This window comes from Chlorocebus sabaeus, chromosome 2, assembly GCF_047675955.1.
Source record: "Chlorocebus sabaeus isolate Y175 chromosome 2, mChlSab1.0.hap1, whole genome shotgun sequence".
NCBI classification, from domain to species: Eukaryota; Metazoa; Chordata; class Mammalia; order Primates; family Cercopithecidae; genus Chlorocebus; species Chlorocebus sabaeus.
This window is the reverse complement of record NC_132905.1, coordinates 33,788,495-33,806,447: the sequence shown is the minus strand read 5'-3', so window position 1 is coordinate 33,806,447 and position 17,953 is coordinate 33,788,495. Positions and strand designations below refer to the sequence as shown.

Below are 17,953 nucleotides of genomic sequence, written 5' to 3'. Positions count from 1 at the left end.
AAATTCACAGAGGCCACTAACTAGTATACAAGGCTGCTAAGCACGGACGCTAAAACCATCAAGGTAGGGACAAAGCTAAATAATGAGTGTAAATCTGGTTATAAAACTTAATGCATAAGCCAAATTGCTCTCTAAATATATGCTATATAACAATTGTAATTAAATAGGTCGGGCACAGTGGCTCAAGCCTGTAATCTCAGCACTTTGGGAGGCCAAGGCGGGCAGATCACAAGGTCAGGAGTTCGAGACCAGCCTGATTAACATGGCAAAACCCAATCTCTACTAAAAATACAAAAATTAGCTGGGAGTGGTGGCATGTACCTGTAATCCCAGCTACTCAGGAGGCTGAGGCAGGACAATCACTTGAACCTGGGAGGCAAAGGTTGCAGTGAGCCGAGATTGCACCACTGCACTCTAACCTGGGTGACAGAACGAGACTCAAAAAAAAAAAAAAGCCAGGTGTGGAGGCTCATGCCTGTAATCCCAGCACTTTGCGAGGCCAAGGCAGGCAAATCACAAGGTCAAGAGATCAAGACCACCCTGGCCAACATGGTGAAACCCCATCTCTACTAAAAATACAAAAATTAGCTGGGAGTGGTGGTACACGTCTGTAATCTCAGCAACTCGGGAGGCTGAGGCAGGAGAATCACTTGAACCCAGGAAGTGGAGGTTGCAGTGAGCCGGGATAGCGCCACTGCACTCCAGCCTGGCAACAGAGACTCCATCTCAAAAATAATAACAATAGAATTAAATTAAATTAAAAAAGAAATGTAATTTAAATAAAGCAGACAGAAAAGATTACATTAATAAAGACTGCAAACAGACAGTAAGAGGATGCTAAAGCCCTCCTCCCAAAGAGAAAGAATCACAGATAGGCCTTAACTATGACAATTAGAGAAATGAGGTTTTTTTTGTTTTTCACTTAAAACCAGTATTAGAATTTGAAACAGAACACAGACTAAAACACAGCTAGACCTATAAATGAGTTAAACCCATTTAATTAAAAATACTCAGATTACATCAAAAAATAAATGCCAGTCGGATGCAGTGGCTCACGCCTGTAATCCTAGTACTTTGGGAGGCTGAGGTGGGCAGATCACTTGGGGTCAGGAGTTCAAGACCAGCCTGGCCAACATGAAGAAACCCCATCTCTACTAAAAATACAAAAATTAGCTGGGTGTGGTGGCACACACCTGTAGTCTTAGCTACTTGGGAGGCTGAGACAGGAGACTCGCTTAAACCCAAGGGGTGGAGGTTGCAGTGAGCTGAGATTATGCCACTGCACTCCAGCCTGGGCGACAGACAGAGACTCTGTCTCAAAAAAATAATAAATAAAAATAAAATAAATGCCAAGTTAGACCTTAAAGTGAAAAAAAGTAACACTAATGCTGTCTTATTATTTTTTAAATGTCAGACACAGTGGAATTCATGCCAAAAAGTATTAAGTAGGAAAAAGGAGGTCATTTTACATTGCTAAAGGATAAAATTCACAAGAAGAATGTGATGTCAGTCTTTACATTCTGAACATTCTTTCACTGAAATAAAGCCCATAATGGCTAGAAATAGAGAAGAAATGACCAACACTTCATAAACATATCTCTCTCCAAGAAGATAGGGGTAGGGAGGATATACAAGCATAGGCCCCATGTCCATATTAATTTTATTTTGTATTGATTACAGAATCTGACCAATAAAATGAATAAGGCTAATATAACAGATATCAAACTTTGCACCCCACAGAAAATAGCTTCATTTTCAATAGCTAAAGAGCATTTACGAAAAGTGACCATCTATCATGCCACAAGCAAAATTTCAAACCCCACAAAAAAAAGGAACATTTCAGCTGGGCGCAATGGCTCATGCCTGTAATCCCAGTACTTTAGGAGGCCAAGGCAGGTGGATCACCTGAGGTCAGGAGTTTGAGAGCCTGGCCAACACGGTGAAACCCCATCTCTACTAAAAATACAAACAATTAGTCAGGCGTGGTGGCGGGCACCTATAATCCCAGATACTCGGGAAGCTGAGGCAGGAGACTTTCTTGAACCTGGGAGGCGGAGGTTGTAGTAAGTTGAGATGATGCCACTGCACTTCTGCCTAGGCGACAGAGTTAGACTCGGTCTCCAAAAAAAAAAAAAAAAAAAAAAGGAACGCTCCTATTCCTATTTCTCATTGCCTGATCACAATGCCAGAAAGAAATAAAAATAATCAAGAAAGTTTTTAACTTCCACTTTAAATCTTTTTCCTAAATAACCATTGAGTCAAAGGAGACATTGAAAACTATAAAAATGGCCGGGCGCGGTGGCTCAAGCCTGTAATCCCAGCACTTTGGGAGGCCGAGGCGGGTGGATCACGAGGTCAGGAGATCGAGACCATCCTGGCTAACATGGTGAAACCCCGTCTCTACTAAAAATACAAAAAACTAGCCGGGTGTGATGGCGGGCGCCTGTAGTTCCAGCTACTCGGAGGCTGAGGCGGGAGAATGGCGTGAACCCAGGAGGCGGAGCTTGCAGTGAGCCGAGATCGCGCCACTGCACTCCAGCCTGGGCGACACAGCGAGACTCCGTCTAAAAAAAAAAAAGAAAAAAAAAAAAGAAAACTATAAAAATATCTCTACACTAAAGAAGAAAAAATAAGTAACAAAATGTACTAAGGAAAAAAGAAATTAAAGAGAAGAGAGGGAAATTAGCTAGAAAATAAGCAATGAAACTGATAAATTTGATAAACACATCCAAAAGTGTTCTTAAGCCTCCAGAGGTCGAGGAGAGCAAAGACCTTCCCCTTAAACAGGCACAGGCCTAGGTGGTTTTGCAGGCAAGTATTTCCACAGCATCAATATCCACAATATCAAGGCATAGTCACACTCCATGCTACTCAGAGAGCTGCAAAGCACTGGAAAAAGATGAGAAGCTTACCAAAATCCAGTATAACCCTGATCCAAAAGTTGACAAAGCACAAGGAAAAGAGAAAAGCTAGTATTTTTATAACTCACATCAACAGATAGGAAGAAGAACTATAAGGTCAAAAGAAACCAAAAAGGCAGGCCTGGTGCAGTGGCTCACGCCTATAATCCCAGCACTTTGGGAGGCTGAGGTGGGTGGATCACCTCAGGTCAGGAGTTTGACACCAGCCTGGCCAACATGGTGAAACCCCGTCTCTACTAAAAATACAAAAAAAAGTTAGCTAGGCCTGGTGGCGCACGCCTGTAATCCCAACTACTCAGGAGGCTGAGGCAGGAGAACTGCTTGAACCTAGAAGGTGGAGGTTGCAGTTGAGCCAAGATTGCGCCACTGCACTCCAGTCTGGGTGACAGAGCGATACTCCGTCTTAAAAAAGAAAAAAACAGAAAGAAACCAAAAAGGCGTAAAACTCAATGTCAATTTTTGAATAAAACTCTTAGCACATTAGACATAGAAGAAAAAAGTCCTCGAAAAGAACCCCAATCTCATACCAAAGGCAACGAGATACATAACTCAAACAACACCCTGCAGGGTGCCCTTTAAAGACAAAAATAGGAGTCTGGTGGGTGGCATTATAGAAGACTGTTCTAGAAGTTCTAACCAGGAAGATAAGAAAAAGATTTTGGGCTGGGCACGGTGGCTCACGCCTGTAATCCCAGCACTTTGGGAGGCCGAGAAGGGCGGATCACAAGGTCAGGAGTTCGAGACCAGCCTGGCCAATATGGTGAAACCCTGTCTCCACCAAAAATACAAAAGTTAGCTGGGTGTGGTGGTGTGCGCCTGTAGTCCCAGCTACTCGGAAGGCTGAGGCAGAAGAATGCACTCCAACCTGGGCGACAGAGGGATATTCTGTCTCAAAAAAAAAAAAGAAAAAAGAAAAAGATTTTGTTTGGGCACAGTGGCTCGGGTCTGTAATCTCATTGTTTTGGGAGGCCAGAAGGATCACTTCAGGCTAGTTCAAGACCAGCCAGGGCAACATAACAAGACCTAGTCTCTATTAAAAAAAAAAAAAAATTTTTTTAATTAGCTGGACATGGTGGTGCACGGCTGTGGTCCCAGCTACTAAGAAGGCTGAGGTAGGAGGACTGGCTTGACTGCAGGAGACTGCAGGAGTTTGAGGCTGCAGTGAACAATAACTGCATCTCTGCAATCCAGCCTGGGCAACAGACTAAGACCCTATTTCTAAAATGAAGAAAAAAATTCTTGAACATTCAAATAATGGAGAAGGGAAAGCAAAAGAATTATTTATAGGTAATGTGTCTGTCTACCCAGAAAATGAGTAAACACACACACACACACACACACACACACACACCCTAGAATAAGATACTTCAGAAAGATAGTAAGTTATAAAATGAATATACAAAAAATTCCCATACATGAGCACCAACTCCTGATTCCCCTCTCTTTAAAGTACTGTATAGGTTGTGTGGGATGGCTCATGCCTGTAATCCTAGCACTTTGGGAGACCAAGGTAGGAGTAACACTTGAGTTCAGGGGCTCGAGACCAGCCTGGGAAACATACTAAAGCCCCGTCTCTACAAAAAATACAAAAAAATTAGCCAGTTATGGTGGGGTGCGCCTTTAGTCCCAGCTTCTTGAAGGGTTGAGGTGGGAAGATCGCTTGAGCTTGGAGGTCAAGGCTGTAGTGAGCGGAGATGGTGCCACCACACTCCAGCCTGGGTAACAATGTGAGACTCTGTCTCAAAAATAATTTTCTTTAAAAAAGTACTGTATATATACATGTGCAACTGTGCTTTTAAAAAAAAAAAATGGCTATGCACCAAGCAGTTTATGGTGGTAATCTCTAGAATATAGGGGTTACAAGTGTTTCTTGTTGTGTTTATCTACATTCTTAAAATTTTAGTAATGCCCCTCTCCTTATATTAGGAGGAAAAATTAGCAATAGCTCAAATCTTAGTATGTATGTATGGTTAGTAAACTCAGGACAAAAAATAGGGCAAAACAACTAAAATGCTAAACATGGACAAATACAAGAAAAAAACTTTTAAGTTTTCAGAAATAATTTCGCATTTGAAAATATCTAATCTGATTAACACAATCTCTGATTTGTTTTCCTTTTATGAATAAAATCTAAAATGTTTTTCTTTTAATTCCACATTTGGTAATCATCATTTTTGTCTTTCCAGATAATGTTAGATATTGACATTTCCGTGCCCCTGCTATTGTAAAACTGTGTAGAACAGCAAAAGAGATTCAAGATTATCAGCTGGACAAAACCCACTTTGATTCTATAATAAAACAAGGGGGCAGATGCTAGAAATGCTAAAAGCAAATTAGCATTAACAGCACCCTCTAGTGTTATAAAATCTAACTGGCACTTGGTAGAAGTAGGAAATCTAAATGTAGTATTTTTAAAAATCTCTTTTGGAAAATTTCAAACATACAGAAAAGTAGACAAAATGAAAACACATTGTCATTTCATATTCAATTTGTTTCCAATTACTGACTGTTCTTCTTATTGTAGCAACTTTATATTTCATTAAGAGGTATCAGAGGCAACCAAGTGTCTCCATGGGCCCTTCTCTGCCATTCGATTAGTAATTCAACTAATAAAATCCTTAGTTTTAAGTTGGGGCACACAACCAACTGAATTAATTAAGGCAACATTTCCCAGCCTCCCTTGCAGCTAGATGCAGCTAACCTTAGCCAACGGATATGCGTGAAAATAAGCATGACCTCCCCTCTCCCTTCCCTCTTCTTACTGGCTGCAGGAACCACCTTGGACTATGTAAAAGAATCAACACTCTAAGAAGCCAAGCATGGTGGCTTATGCCTATATTCCCAGTGTTTTGGGGGGCTTGAGTCAGGAGGATCACTTGAGGATAGGAGTTTGAAACCATCCTGGACAACATAGCAAGACCCCCATCTGTGCAAAAAAAAAAAAATTTGTTTAATTACCTGGGCATGGTGAGGTGTGCCTGTTATCCCAGCTACTCAGTAGAGTGAGGCAGGAGGATGGCTTGAACCTAGGAGTTCAACGTTCAGTGAACTATGATCACGACACTGCACTCAAGCCTGGATGACAGAGCAAGACACTATCTCTAAAAGTTCATTTTAAAAATAAAAATCAATACTCTAGAAATTTTAAAGTGGGGGATAGACTATGTGAGGAAAACACTTCGATTGTGTCATCCCAGCATGTTACAGCAGCTAAAACTATACCCCCCCCACCAAAAAACCCAACAGGCCCAGTGCAGTGGCTCATGTCTGTAATCCCAGCACTTCGGGAGGCAAAGGCGGGCAGATCACCTGAGGTCAGGAGTTCAAGATCAGCCTGGCCAACATGGTGAAACCCCGTTTCTACTAAAACTACAAAAATTAGCCAAGCATGGTGGTGGGCGCCTGTAATCCTAGCTACTCGGGAGGCTGAGGCAGGAGAATCCCTTGAAACCAGAAGGCAGAAGTTGCAGTGAGCCGAGATCATGCCATTGCACTCCAGCCTAGGCAACAGAGCGAGACACTATCTCAAAAAAAAAAAAAGAATAAAGAAACCTGACATTCAGGATGGGCACAGTGGCTCATGCCCTTAATCCCAGCACCTGGGGAGGCTGAGATGGGTAGACCACTTGAAGCCAGAAGTTCGAGACCAGCATGGGCAACACAGTGAAACCACCTCTCCACTAAAAATACAAACATTAGCCAAGCGTGGTGGTGTACACCTGTAATCTCAGCTACTTGGGAGGCTGAGGCACGATAATCGCTTGAACCTGGGAGGCAGAGGTTGCAGCCTGCTGAGATCGTGCCACTGCACTCCAGCCTGGGCAGCAGAAAGAGACTCTGTCTCAATTTAAAAAACAAAAAAACAAAAAAAAACCTGACATTCAGGCCGGGTGCGGTGGCTCACGCCTGTAATCCCAGAACTTTGGGAGGCCATAGCGGACGGATCACTTGAGGTCAGGAGTTCCAGACCAGCCTGCAGCAGGGTGAAACCCCACCTCTACAGAAAAATACAAAAATTAGCTGGGCATGGTGGCATGTGCCTGTAATCTCAGCTACTAGGGAGGCTGAGGCAGGAGAATCTCTTGAACCTGGGAGGCAGAGGTTGCAGTGAGCCAATATCAGGCCATTGTACTCCAGCCTGAGCAACAGAGTGAGACTCCATCTCAAACAAAAAAAAAGAAACCTGACATTCAAGAAAAAAAAAAATTGTATATTATGTCCATTCTAAGAATAAGAATTCGGACATTTAAAAAAAAAAATCTGCAAAGAGCACTGGTAAGACATCACATTTGGAACAACCCTAGTTTCCAAATTTTTCAAAGGAAACACAAGATCAGTACATATTCTTAACCTAGGGAGTATGGTGGGGGAATAGAAGGTTGAAGTTATTTTTCTTCAGATGAACCAAATAGCAGGTTCATGGTAAAAGCTAAGCATCTGGGTGAAATGAATAAATTCATTGTTCACCTTGACTATCGAAAACTTATTAAATTGGCTTCTCTGGCAGACACTTAAAGCCTGGCCACTCAACCATAATCTCAAGGCATGATTCAGAATGTGTGCTGACAAGCACATACCACAATTCCAGCAATGAAGCAAAAACACTTCATCCAACTCTCAAAGCAAACCCACTGTGAAGACTGCCTGCATGATTCCAGCTCAAGACTCACATTACAGTGTATCCTAGTTAGCAGGCTGCAGTAGAAGGGTTAGTGGTGAAGCATCACTGCACTGGCATCTGTACCCCTCACTGGACACCATGCATGGTGCTGTATGTGTAGGAAAGTCATTAACCAGTGAGCCGAAAATGCCTCTGTAAAATAAGATTGCTGCCCTACTCCTGTAGTTTCTGCACTTTTGTTTTTAGTAGTGGAACGAGTATCCTCAAACTAAATCTTATTCAAAGCCTGGAGGGGAGGGGGAGAAATCACACCAGTAGGTGGATTAAAATGGAGGTTTAACATTAAAATGGAGGTTTAACATTCTTCACTATAAAGTTTTAATACACATTTTCCAGAAATAAAATAGTCCAACTAGTAAATGAAAAATTCCATGTATTTCTCAGCAAGAAAATACATTTATCTAATTTTCTAGCAGTAGCTGCAAATATTTACCTTTTTTTTTTTTTGAAACCGGGTTATGAGACTGACTAATTTTTGTATTTTTGGTAGAGACAAGGTTTCACCATGATGCCAAGGCTGGTCTCAAACTCCTGGGCTCAAGAAATCTACCTGCGTTAGCCTCCCAAATTGCTGGGATTATAAGTGTGAGCCACCATGCCTGGCCGAGTGGCTGCAAATGTTCTGCTGTACTATACCATCTCTTCACTATTTGGTTACCCTAACACAATGCTCTGATTCTGAATTAAAGAGAAAGAAAAAAAGATCATCCAAGAGCAAGAAGGGCAAAATTCAATTACTTTAAATAACTTTAATATATAATCTGATTTTTAAATTTCATTCTTTGGATTAAAAAGCTGTATGAAAGGGCCAGGCGTGATGGCTCACACCTGTAATCCCAGCACTTTGGGAGGCCAAGGTGGGCAGATCACCTGAGATCGGGAGTTCAAGACCAGCCTGACCAACATGGAGAAACCCCATCTCTACTAAAAATACCAAAAAAAAAATAGCACATTCCTGTAATCCCAGCTACTCAGGAGGCTGAGGCAGAAGAATCACCTGAACCCAGGAGGCAGAGGTTGCGGTGAGCCAAGATTGTGCCATTGCACTCTAGCCTGGGCGACAAGAGCGAAACTCTGTCTCAAAAAAAAAAAAAAACATGGTGTATGACATACCTATTAAAATGGTTAGAACAAAAAAAGACAAGTTACTGGAACCCTCATACTCTTGAGCGGGTATGCAAAATGGTACAACTACTTTGGAAAACCATTCAGTCATTTCTTATCAAGTTAAACATATATTTCCATAAGATCCAGCAATACTACTCCTGGGTATCTATGGCTGAATGAAACCTTATGTTCAGACAAGAACATGTACATAAATGTTAATAATGGTTTTATTTTTTATTTTTATTTATTTTGAGACAATGTCTCACTCTGCTACCCAGGCTGGAGTGCCATCACTCTCACTGAGTACAATCATGGCTCACTACAGCCTCAACCTCTCGGGCTCAAGTGATTCCTCCCACCTCAGCCTCCCAAGTAGGTGGGACTACAGGTGTGCGCTACCACACCTGGCTAATTTTTGCAATTTTTGTAGAGACGAGGTTTCATCATGTTGCCCAGGCTGTTGCCTAGGCTCAAGCGAACCTCTCACCTTGGCCTCTGGATCACTGGGATTACAGGCATGAGCCACCATATCAGCTATTTTTATTTTTAGACACAGGGTCTCACTCTTGTCACATAAGCAGGATTACAGTGACAGGCTCATAGCTCATTGCAGCATCAAACTCCTGACCTCAAGCAATCCACCCGCCTCAGCCTCCTAAGTAGAGAGAACTACAGATGTGTACTGCCATACTCAGCTAATTTTTTTTTATTGTCATTGTTTTTGTAGAGATGAGGTCTTGCTATGTTGCCCAGGCTGGTCTCAAACTCCTGAGCTCAAGTGATCCTCCCACCTCAGCCTCCCAAAGTGCTGGGATTATAACTGTGAGCTACCATACCTGACCTCTAGTGGCTTTATTTATACTAGCCAAAACCTGGAAACAACATTCACCTTGAACTAGTAAACATCAACTAGTGAATATCCACAAACCACATAGCATATCTCTATTAAAACACAATTATCATTTCACATTCATCAGATAAGTCTAGAATAAGAGTTTAGTAATATGAAGTATTGGCAAGACTGTGAATAAACAGGAATTCCTCTATCATGTTGCCAGAGAAGAAAGTTGGTTCAAATACTTGGGAGAACCACTGGTAATTTTTAGTTGGTTGAAAACGTGTAGGCACTATGATCCAGCAAGGCCAGTTAGCATACTCCACCCTTGAGAAACCCACCCAGGTGAGGACAGTCATTCTGTTCATTATGCTATTTCAAGAGGAGAATATTTAAGTAAGTTATGCTACATTTAATCAATGAAATAAAATACTGTAGTTAAAATAAACGAACTCTAGCTACTTGTACCAACATTTGGGAACATTTTCCAGAGTGATTAAGTAGGTGGTAGTACACACACATGCACACACAGGAGATCAACTATTTAAGGTTTTAAATCACGCAAGCATTATTATATGTTGGTTTGTGAATATATAAGCGTGTAACACAAAAGTAAAGATATGGACTGTAAAGGTACCTCTGGGAAGAAGAGAAAGAGGGAGATGAGGCTAGCGGAGAGGACAAACCAGGTATCTGAAATGTTTCAATTTCCTTAAAAAGCAAAAACAAAATACCTGAAGCAAAAATGATAACATGTTTAGATTTATTAGGTCTCAGTATCCAGCAGGTAAGTTTCATTCTTTTATTTTCTTTATATTTGAAATGTCACAATTAAAAACAAACGTTTAACCAAAGACTATCTTTAAAAGGATATACAATCTGAACACACAAAAACTGGTAAAAGTGGCTGCCTCCAGAGATGGAAATGGGACCAGGACCAGACAGGAAGAAGGCTTACTCTCTGATTATACATCCTTTCTTTTTTGAGAAAGAGTCTTGCTTTGTCCCCCAGGCTGGAGTGAGGTGGCAAGATCTCGACTCACTACAACCTCCACCTCCCAGGTTCAAGCAATTCTCCCTACAAGTACATGTCACCACTCCCAGCTAATTTTTTATATTTTTAGTAGAGACGGGGTTTCACCTTGTGAGCCAGGATGGTCTCGATCTTCTGACCTCGTGATCCGCCCGTCTTGGCCTCCCAAAGTGCTGGGATTACAGGTGTGAGCCACGACACTTAATCTATCTATTTCTTAAATTACAAATAAGTTTGACGCCCTCTTTACCTCCAGCCCCCAGAGTGGGGCCTATTTAAAGCAAGCTTGTCCAGTCCTTGGCCTAGGACAGCTGTGAATGCAGTCCAACACAAATCCATAACTTTCTTAAAACATCTGAGATTTTTTGAGATTTTTTTAAGCTCATCAGCTATCATTAGTGATAGTGTATTTTATGTGTGGCCCAGGGAAGCCAAAAGATTGGACACCTTTGATCTAAAGTATTTTTATTTCACATCAGGACAGGCCACTGAGGACATGATTGAGATTCCAGCCCTGACTGTGCCATTGATGAGTTCTATCATCTTGGGAGGGGATTTAATTTTGGGGATGATTTAACCCCCTCCTAGTGTCATATCACTTCTAAAATACTGTCTTTTATGAAAACACAAACATATCTCCCTCAGCCAGAGATTCTCTATGCCACAGGGAGTGAAAAGCAGTTCTCATGTAACCTTGATAGGAAAACTTGTAGAATTTGTTCGGACAGTTCCACACAGACCATCTCCAGTGATTGCCTCATAGCCTCTGTGGGTAGAGATGTATGCAGACAGTTGCCCTTACGCAAGGCAGCATGAGGTGAGAGGAGGGCAGGAAGTTGGGGAAGTGCTGATCTGATCACTTGTTTTCTTAATGAACTAAGAAGCAGAGGTCATGGCTGAGAGTAGAAATGCTGGGTATCTGATTGGACAGAAGTGGCTATGGAAGAAGAAAAATGACGAGAAAAATGATATTATTTAAAAAAAAAAAAAATCAAAGTCCAGCTGAGCCCAGAACTCATAATGTGAAATAGAGAAAGTCACCTTGTTGTCTGGTTTCTCTCCAGCAGAGTTCAACCAGCCCAAAACAAAACAGAATAGTAGGACCAGGGCCTGAGAGAGCTTGACAAGTTCTGGAGGCAGCTCAGAGAGGGAGGAGACCATTTAGTGAGATGGCAGCCACGTGATTTCCTGTGGCGTCCACAGCAGGTAAAAAGGACTGGAGAGGCAAGAGGAAGTTAGAGAGCACCACAGAGTTGGAGCACAGGACCAGTGAAGGGGAGAAATGAGAGCTAGGTAGGACAGGGTGTGTAGACACACTCCCAGCTCAGGATCCCAAAGTGCTGTCTGGGAGATGACTGGGCCTGGGAGAGCTGATATAAACTGGAAGTAAAACTCCCTGCAAAAGGTAAAGGGGCAGTGAGATCTCATGACCGGATGAGCCAACGACTGAGAGATGATGCTAGAAGACACAGTGGAAAAAAATGTGGCAGGCCAGAAGCCAACATTCAAGGGGCATAAAGAAAGGTCAAGAAGTTGCTAGATGGCCTGGTGCAGTGGTTCACACCTGTAATCCCAGCACTTTGGGAGGCCAAGGCAGGTGGATCATCTGAGGTCAGGAGTTCGAGATCAGTCCGGCCAACATGGTGAAATCCCAGCTCTACTAAAAATACAAAATTAGCCAGGTGTGGTGGCACGCACCTGTAATCCCAGCTACTCGGTGGGGGCTGAGGCAGGAGAATCGCTTAGAACTAGGGAGGCGGAGGTTGCAAGTGAGCCGAGATCACACCCCTGCACTTCAGCCTGGGTGACAGAGCAACACTCTGTCTCAAAAAAAGTTGCCAGATGATGGCAAAGAGGAAAAAGGCTTCAAAACTAACAAAAGTAGTTGAATTAAGGCTGGAGGACACAGCCTGCTTGCTATTCCCTCTACCTGGAAATACTGCAACACCTGAAGAATATAAATATCAATTCCTCAGCAAATCCTTTCCACACCCCTCAAAATCCAAACCACTCACTGCACTCTTTGCTGTTCTCCCAAAGCAAGGGGCACAATTCATGCCAAATGTTCTTCGTTATCCAAAGCTATGCTTTTCTCAGGTTCATGAAGCCAGGGATCCACGTTTTCTGGGTCTATCCAGTTCCTAAATGGTGATCAGCAGAAGATAAGTGGAGGGTATATACCTAAAAATGTATCCAGCAAGCCACCAGGCCAGGAAAACAGGTGCTCTGGCACGCTGGCTTCAGGACCCCTTAGTCATAGCCACACACACTTAAAAGTAGTCTGTATGGCTCTAAGAATTCCTAAGGCTACCATAACTCCTTTACTATGATTCTCTGTTGCCAGCAGTAATAGGACCATATGTAAGCTTTCTTATTAAAAAATGTAAAAAAAATCTGGCCAGGCGCAGTGGCTCACACCTATATAATTCCAGCACTTTGGGAGGCCAAGGTAGGTGGATCACTTGAGGCCAGGAGTTCAAGACCAACCTGGCCAACATGGTGAAATCCCATCTCTACTAAAAATGCAAAAATTAGCCAGGCATGATGGCACATACCTGTAGCCCCAGCTACTCCTGAGGCTGAGGCACAAGAATCACTTGAACCCCGAGATAGTGCCACTGCACTCCAGCCTGGGTGACACATCAAGACTCTGTCTCAAAAAAAAAGCAAAAAATCAAAAAGGCAAAAATAAAATGTACCATTTATAATTTACACAACAAATTATAAATTTACTAAATAATTTTTAACATTCCTTTAGCACACAAGCACTTTGGATATACTGCTAGTGGAGTAATAATTGCCCTAACTTTTTTATTTTTTTTTTGAGATAGGGTCTCACTCTGTCGCTCAAGCTGGAGTGCAGTGGTACGATCATGACTCACTGCAGCCTTGACCTCCCTGGGCTCAGGTGATCCTCCCGCTCAGCCTCCCAAGTAGCTGGGATTGCAGGCACGCGCTAATTTTTCTATTTTTTGTAGAGATGGGGTCTCGCCATGTTACCCTGGCTGGTCTTGGAACTCCTGGGCTCAAGCAATTCGACCACATCAGCCTCCCAAAGTGCTGGGATTATAGGCGTGAGTCACGTAATTTAACATCACCAAAGGCTCTAAAAATACACATAGCCTTTGACCTAACAATTTCACTCTTAAGAAATTTATCCTAGCAAAATAATTAAAACAGGCTTAGATTTTTCATTTTGTGAGTGTTCATTAAAATAATGCTTAGAGTAATCCAAAACTAGACGGGAAAATATTAATGCCTAAAATAAACGACTGGTTGGTACAATTGTGGGCACATTCTTACATGAGCATAGTTCAGAGATTAAAACATGGGTGACTGACATGGCAACGTATGGAGTGCATTATTAAACTGAGAAAAAGGCAGGTTTACAAAACAAACCTGATAATCCCATTTCAGTGTGTGCACACATGCAGAAAACAAAGGGACACCAAAAAATTAGCCAGGTGTGGTGGCACAGTCCTGCAGTCCCAACTACTCAGGAGGCTGAGGCAGGAGGATCCCCTGCACCCGGGAGGTAGAGTTGCAGTGAGCCGAGATCGCACAACTGCACCCCAGCCTAGGTGACGAGAGCAAGATTCTGTCTCAAAAAAAAAAAAAAAAGAAGAAGAAGACAAGAAAAAAAGGAAGAAAGAGAAGACTGGAAGAGAAGGGAAAAGAAGAGAAAAAAAGAAAGGAAAATACCAAAATAGTAAATGATTATCTCCAGATGATGGGATTGTATGTGGTTTTTTCCCCTTATTTTTCTACAGTGTACATATGTCACTTTCATAATTCTTAAAAGCTTGAGCCATTATCTAAGGACAACACTGAAATAAATATACGGGTAAGACAAACTAGAAGAGAAATTCTGGCAGTCAACAGCAGTGCTGAGAAAAAACACCCTATTGATATAGTCAGTGTGCTCCTGGGGAGAGTGCTGGGAGGGTTAGAGTTTCCTGGTAACCAGGAGGCTAAATTTCTCATTCCTAAGGGCGTGCTGATGGCACCTGAGTAACTCAGAAAACCAAAGGTGTGGTCAAAAGGTAAGCGGTCTTCACATTCGGTAAACCTACCGTGTTCAGGGATTCCTGATTTTCCTTAAATCCTTTTTATTCTTGGATCTCAACTCTTCCAAGGGCTATTTTTATCTAATATTAGTTATCATACTTCTTCACATTTCCTAGATCTTCTTTATTTGAAAAAGAAATGAGACTCATTCATTGTAACCAAACTTTAATTTGTCAAAATTACAAACTGGCTGGACCCAGTGGCTCACATTTGTAATCCCAGTACTTTGGGAGGCCAAGGCAGGCATATCGCTTGAGCCCAGAAGTTCAAGATCAGTCTGGGTAACATAGCAAAACCCCGTCTCTACAAAAAATTAGCCAGGTGTGGTGGTGCGTGCTTGTAGTCCCAGCTACCAGGGAAGCTGAAGAGGAAGCATCACCCTCGCTGGGCACGGTGGCTCAGGCCTGTAATCCCAGCACTTTGGGAGCCAAGGCAGGCAGATCACTTGAGGTCAGGAGTTGCAGACCAGTGTGGCCAACATAGAAAAACACCGTCTCTACTAAGAATGCAAAAATTAGCTGGGCGTGGTGGCATGCGCCTGTAATTCCAGCTATCAGGAGGCTGGGGCAGGAGAACTGCTTGAACCCGGGAGGCTGAGGTTAAAGTGACCCAAGACTGCCACTGCACTACACCCTGGGTGACTGAGTGAGACTCCATCTCAATGAGCTATAATCATACCACCACACTCCAGCCTGGATAACAGAGGGAGAGAGACCCTGTCTCAAAAAGAAATTAAAAAAAGAATTATAAGCTATAGAACATATTTGTGATTCTTGGGTAAAAAAGAAAAATAGACTGAGGTAGGGGGCGGCAGGGGAGATCAATTTACTTGTTGAACTGGTTCATATGCATTTTCCAGGCAACTGAAAATCTAAATTTGAAAGGAAAAAGGTGAGGAAGGGGAAGCTTTAGTAGCATCGTTCAAGTGTGAGTATGTATTACTACATGGTCCCTGAAATAGAGGGGGCTTACATTATGAAATACTGAAAACTCCAAGAGCTTGGAAGTTGAAAACATATTGCTCAGTGGTAAATAAAGCAACGTGGTAACTGTGCTATCCAATGTGCGAGCCACCAGCCCCAGGTGGCTACTGAGCACTTCAAACGTGTTGGTCCAACTGATGTGTGCTATGAATGTAACATACACAATAGACTTTAAAGGGTTGCCATGAAAATAAAAAAGAATGTAACTATCTCATTAATAATGTTATATTGATTGTGTTGAATTATTTTTAATATATCAGCTTGTAAAATATATTACTAAAATTAATTGTTCTTGTTTTCCTTTAACGTAGCTACCTCAAAATTACATATGTGACTTCCATTATAATGGTATTAGGTACTGCTAGTCTAAAAAATGTGGATATCAGGGAAAGAGAAAACGCTACTTCAGAGCACACAACCAGGGTAATCATGATAAGACCACATCCTATGAATGTGTAAACTTTTGATAGTTTGATTTTACACACACACACACACACACACACACACAAACACACACAGAGACATGGCCATCTTTATCCAAACATCAAAGCCAACCCTATCATTAATATCCTACACAGTCAGCTGGGTAGGTAACATGATGGGGAGCAGGTGCCATAACCTAATTTTCCACACACAGAACTGAGACGAGGGAAGGAGGCAGATATAAAAGAGACCAAAGCAGAAATCCAGAAGCAGAAATCTTGTGCTAACGAGAAGCGCAAGACAAAAGGTCAGAAGGGCTAGAGGCAGGGGCTCTTCGAGGGAAGCCCAGAACCAGTATGAGAAATCTAAATAAAACACAGGGCCCATCCAAAGGTAAACACTACTCAAATCCAGAAAGGCTTTATTGCTATTGATCTGAAAGTTCCAGTTTACGGCAAACCTAAAACAACATGTGTATTTAAAAAGGATTATCGTTAGAAGTCCTGAGACAAATCTATTGATGTTTTTTCTTTAATACCATACAGAAAAATCAGCAAACAACTTAGACAATTTATAAACAGCTGGTCTTAATCCAACACTAACATGTTGATTTTCCAAAATAACCAGTTGAAAAGGCCAGACTTGCTCTAATTTGCTTGGAATCTCTTTCATAGTAACTGTTACACAACTGTTCCATCTTCCTTCCTTACCTTCTTATGTAAGCTCTATAATCACCATCAGTGTTTACATAGGTTTGTGAAACCACCCAATTTCTCCAGTAAATATTTAATTATCTTGTTGCTACTGATCAAACCATAAGCAACGCAGCATTTTTATACAACATGTCTGGTAATGAGAAAGTGAGACACTGACGTCAACAGCACAAAGACTCTGAACCAAAAACACCAGGATTTCCCGATATAAGGCTTCTTGGAAATCAGGCACCAATAAAATAGAAAATTCTCTTCACTGCTCAAAACTTTTGATCCAGTTTATATCTGAGTCCTGCAGCATCTGTGGTGGTTCTAGCAAATGCTAAAATACCCTTCGACCAGAACCAGGCACCCAGTCTGCAGGCTTCAGGCACCAAGCAAAGTGGGTGTTCTCAGCTATGAAAGCCAGGCACTAAACGGTCATCTGTATGATGTTAACGACGAAAATGAAAGGTATGAGCAAACCTCCTCTTTTCTCAGTTTAGTAAGAGCGTAACATTTCAGGATCTGTACTGATCATCTCAAGGCAAATGGAATGACACCAACCATCCAACTAAATCCCTGACTGCCTTGGTGGGCTGGAGCAAGGAGATGGAGACACATTATGCTGAGGCTCTTTCCCACCTGATGGTACAGCCCGGACACCTAGCAAATAAGAGAAAACACATCAACCATCAAACTGAGCAGGAGAGCTCAGGGACACTGGAACTCCAGGCTGGAAGTTGTCAGAAATGACGTTTATGAAGTGAGATTAGGGTCAGCCTTGAAAGATGGCAGGAATCCCAAGATGGATGCCACCAGGGAGGTCCAGAGGTAGGTGGCAAATGATGGGCTTTTGGGCGCTGAACACAACAGCCTAACCCCAGGACCTGGAGGTCAGAGGGCAGGGAAGCAAAGGAAGAATAACCTTTGTGGAGTCAAAGTAGCCTTGAAAGGCAAACATCAACACAGAACGGCTTCATGCAACATGAGTTTCTGGGCAGGCAAGGAGAGCAGTCGTCCACCACAGGATAATGGGGATCAAAATGGAGATCAAGAAGCTATTGTGTTAATCCAAGGAAAAGGACCTTGGCAACTGTGATGGTGAAAGTGCCAATGAGAAAAAAGGATGAACTAAGGGAGTGATTTCAAAGAAAGACCTGGAATTAAAGGTGACCTCTAAGAAAAGAGCCAGGTGTCCTCTTCCTTC

The 17,953-nt window shown here is 42.3% G+C and overlaps 1 protein-coding gene across 4 annotated transcripts in view; it reads right to left on the bottom strand.

The window, feature by feature from the left end:
* Window positions 1–17,953, bottom strand: part of SLC23A2 (solute carrier family 23 member 2) — a 147,993-nt gene that overhangs the window by 98,678 nt on the left and 31,362 nt on the right. The gene's annotated exons all lie outside the window — the stretch shown is intronic.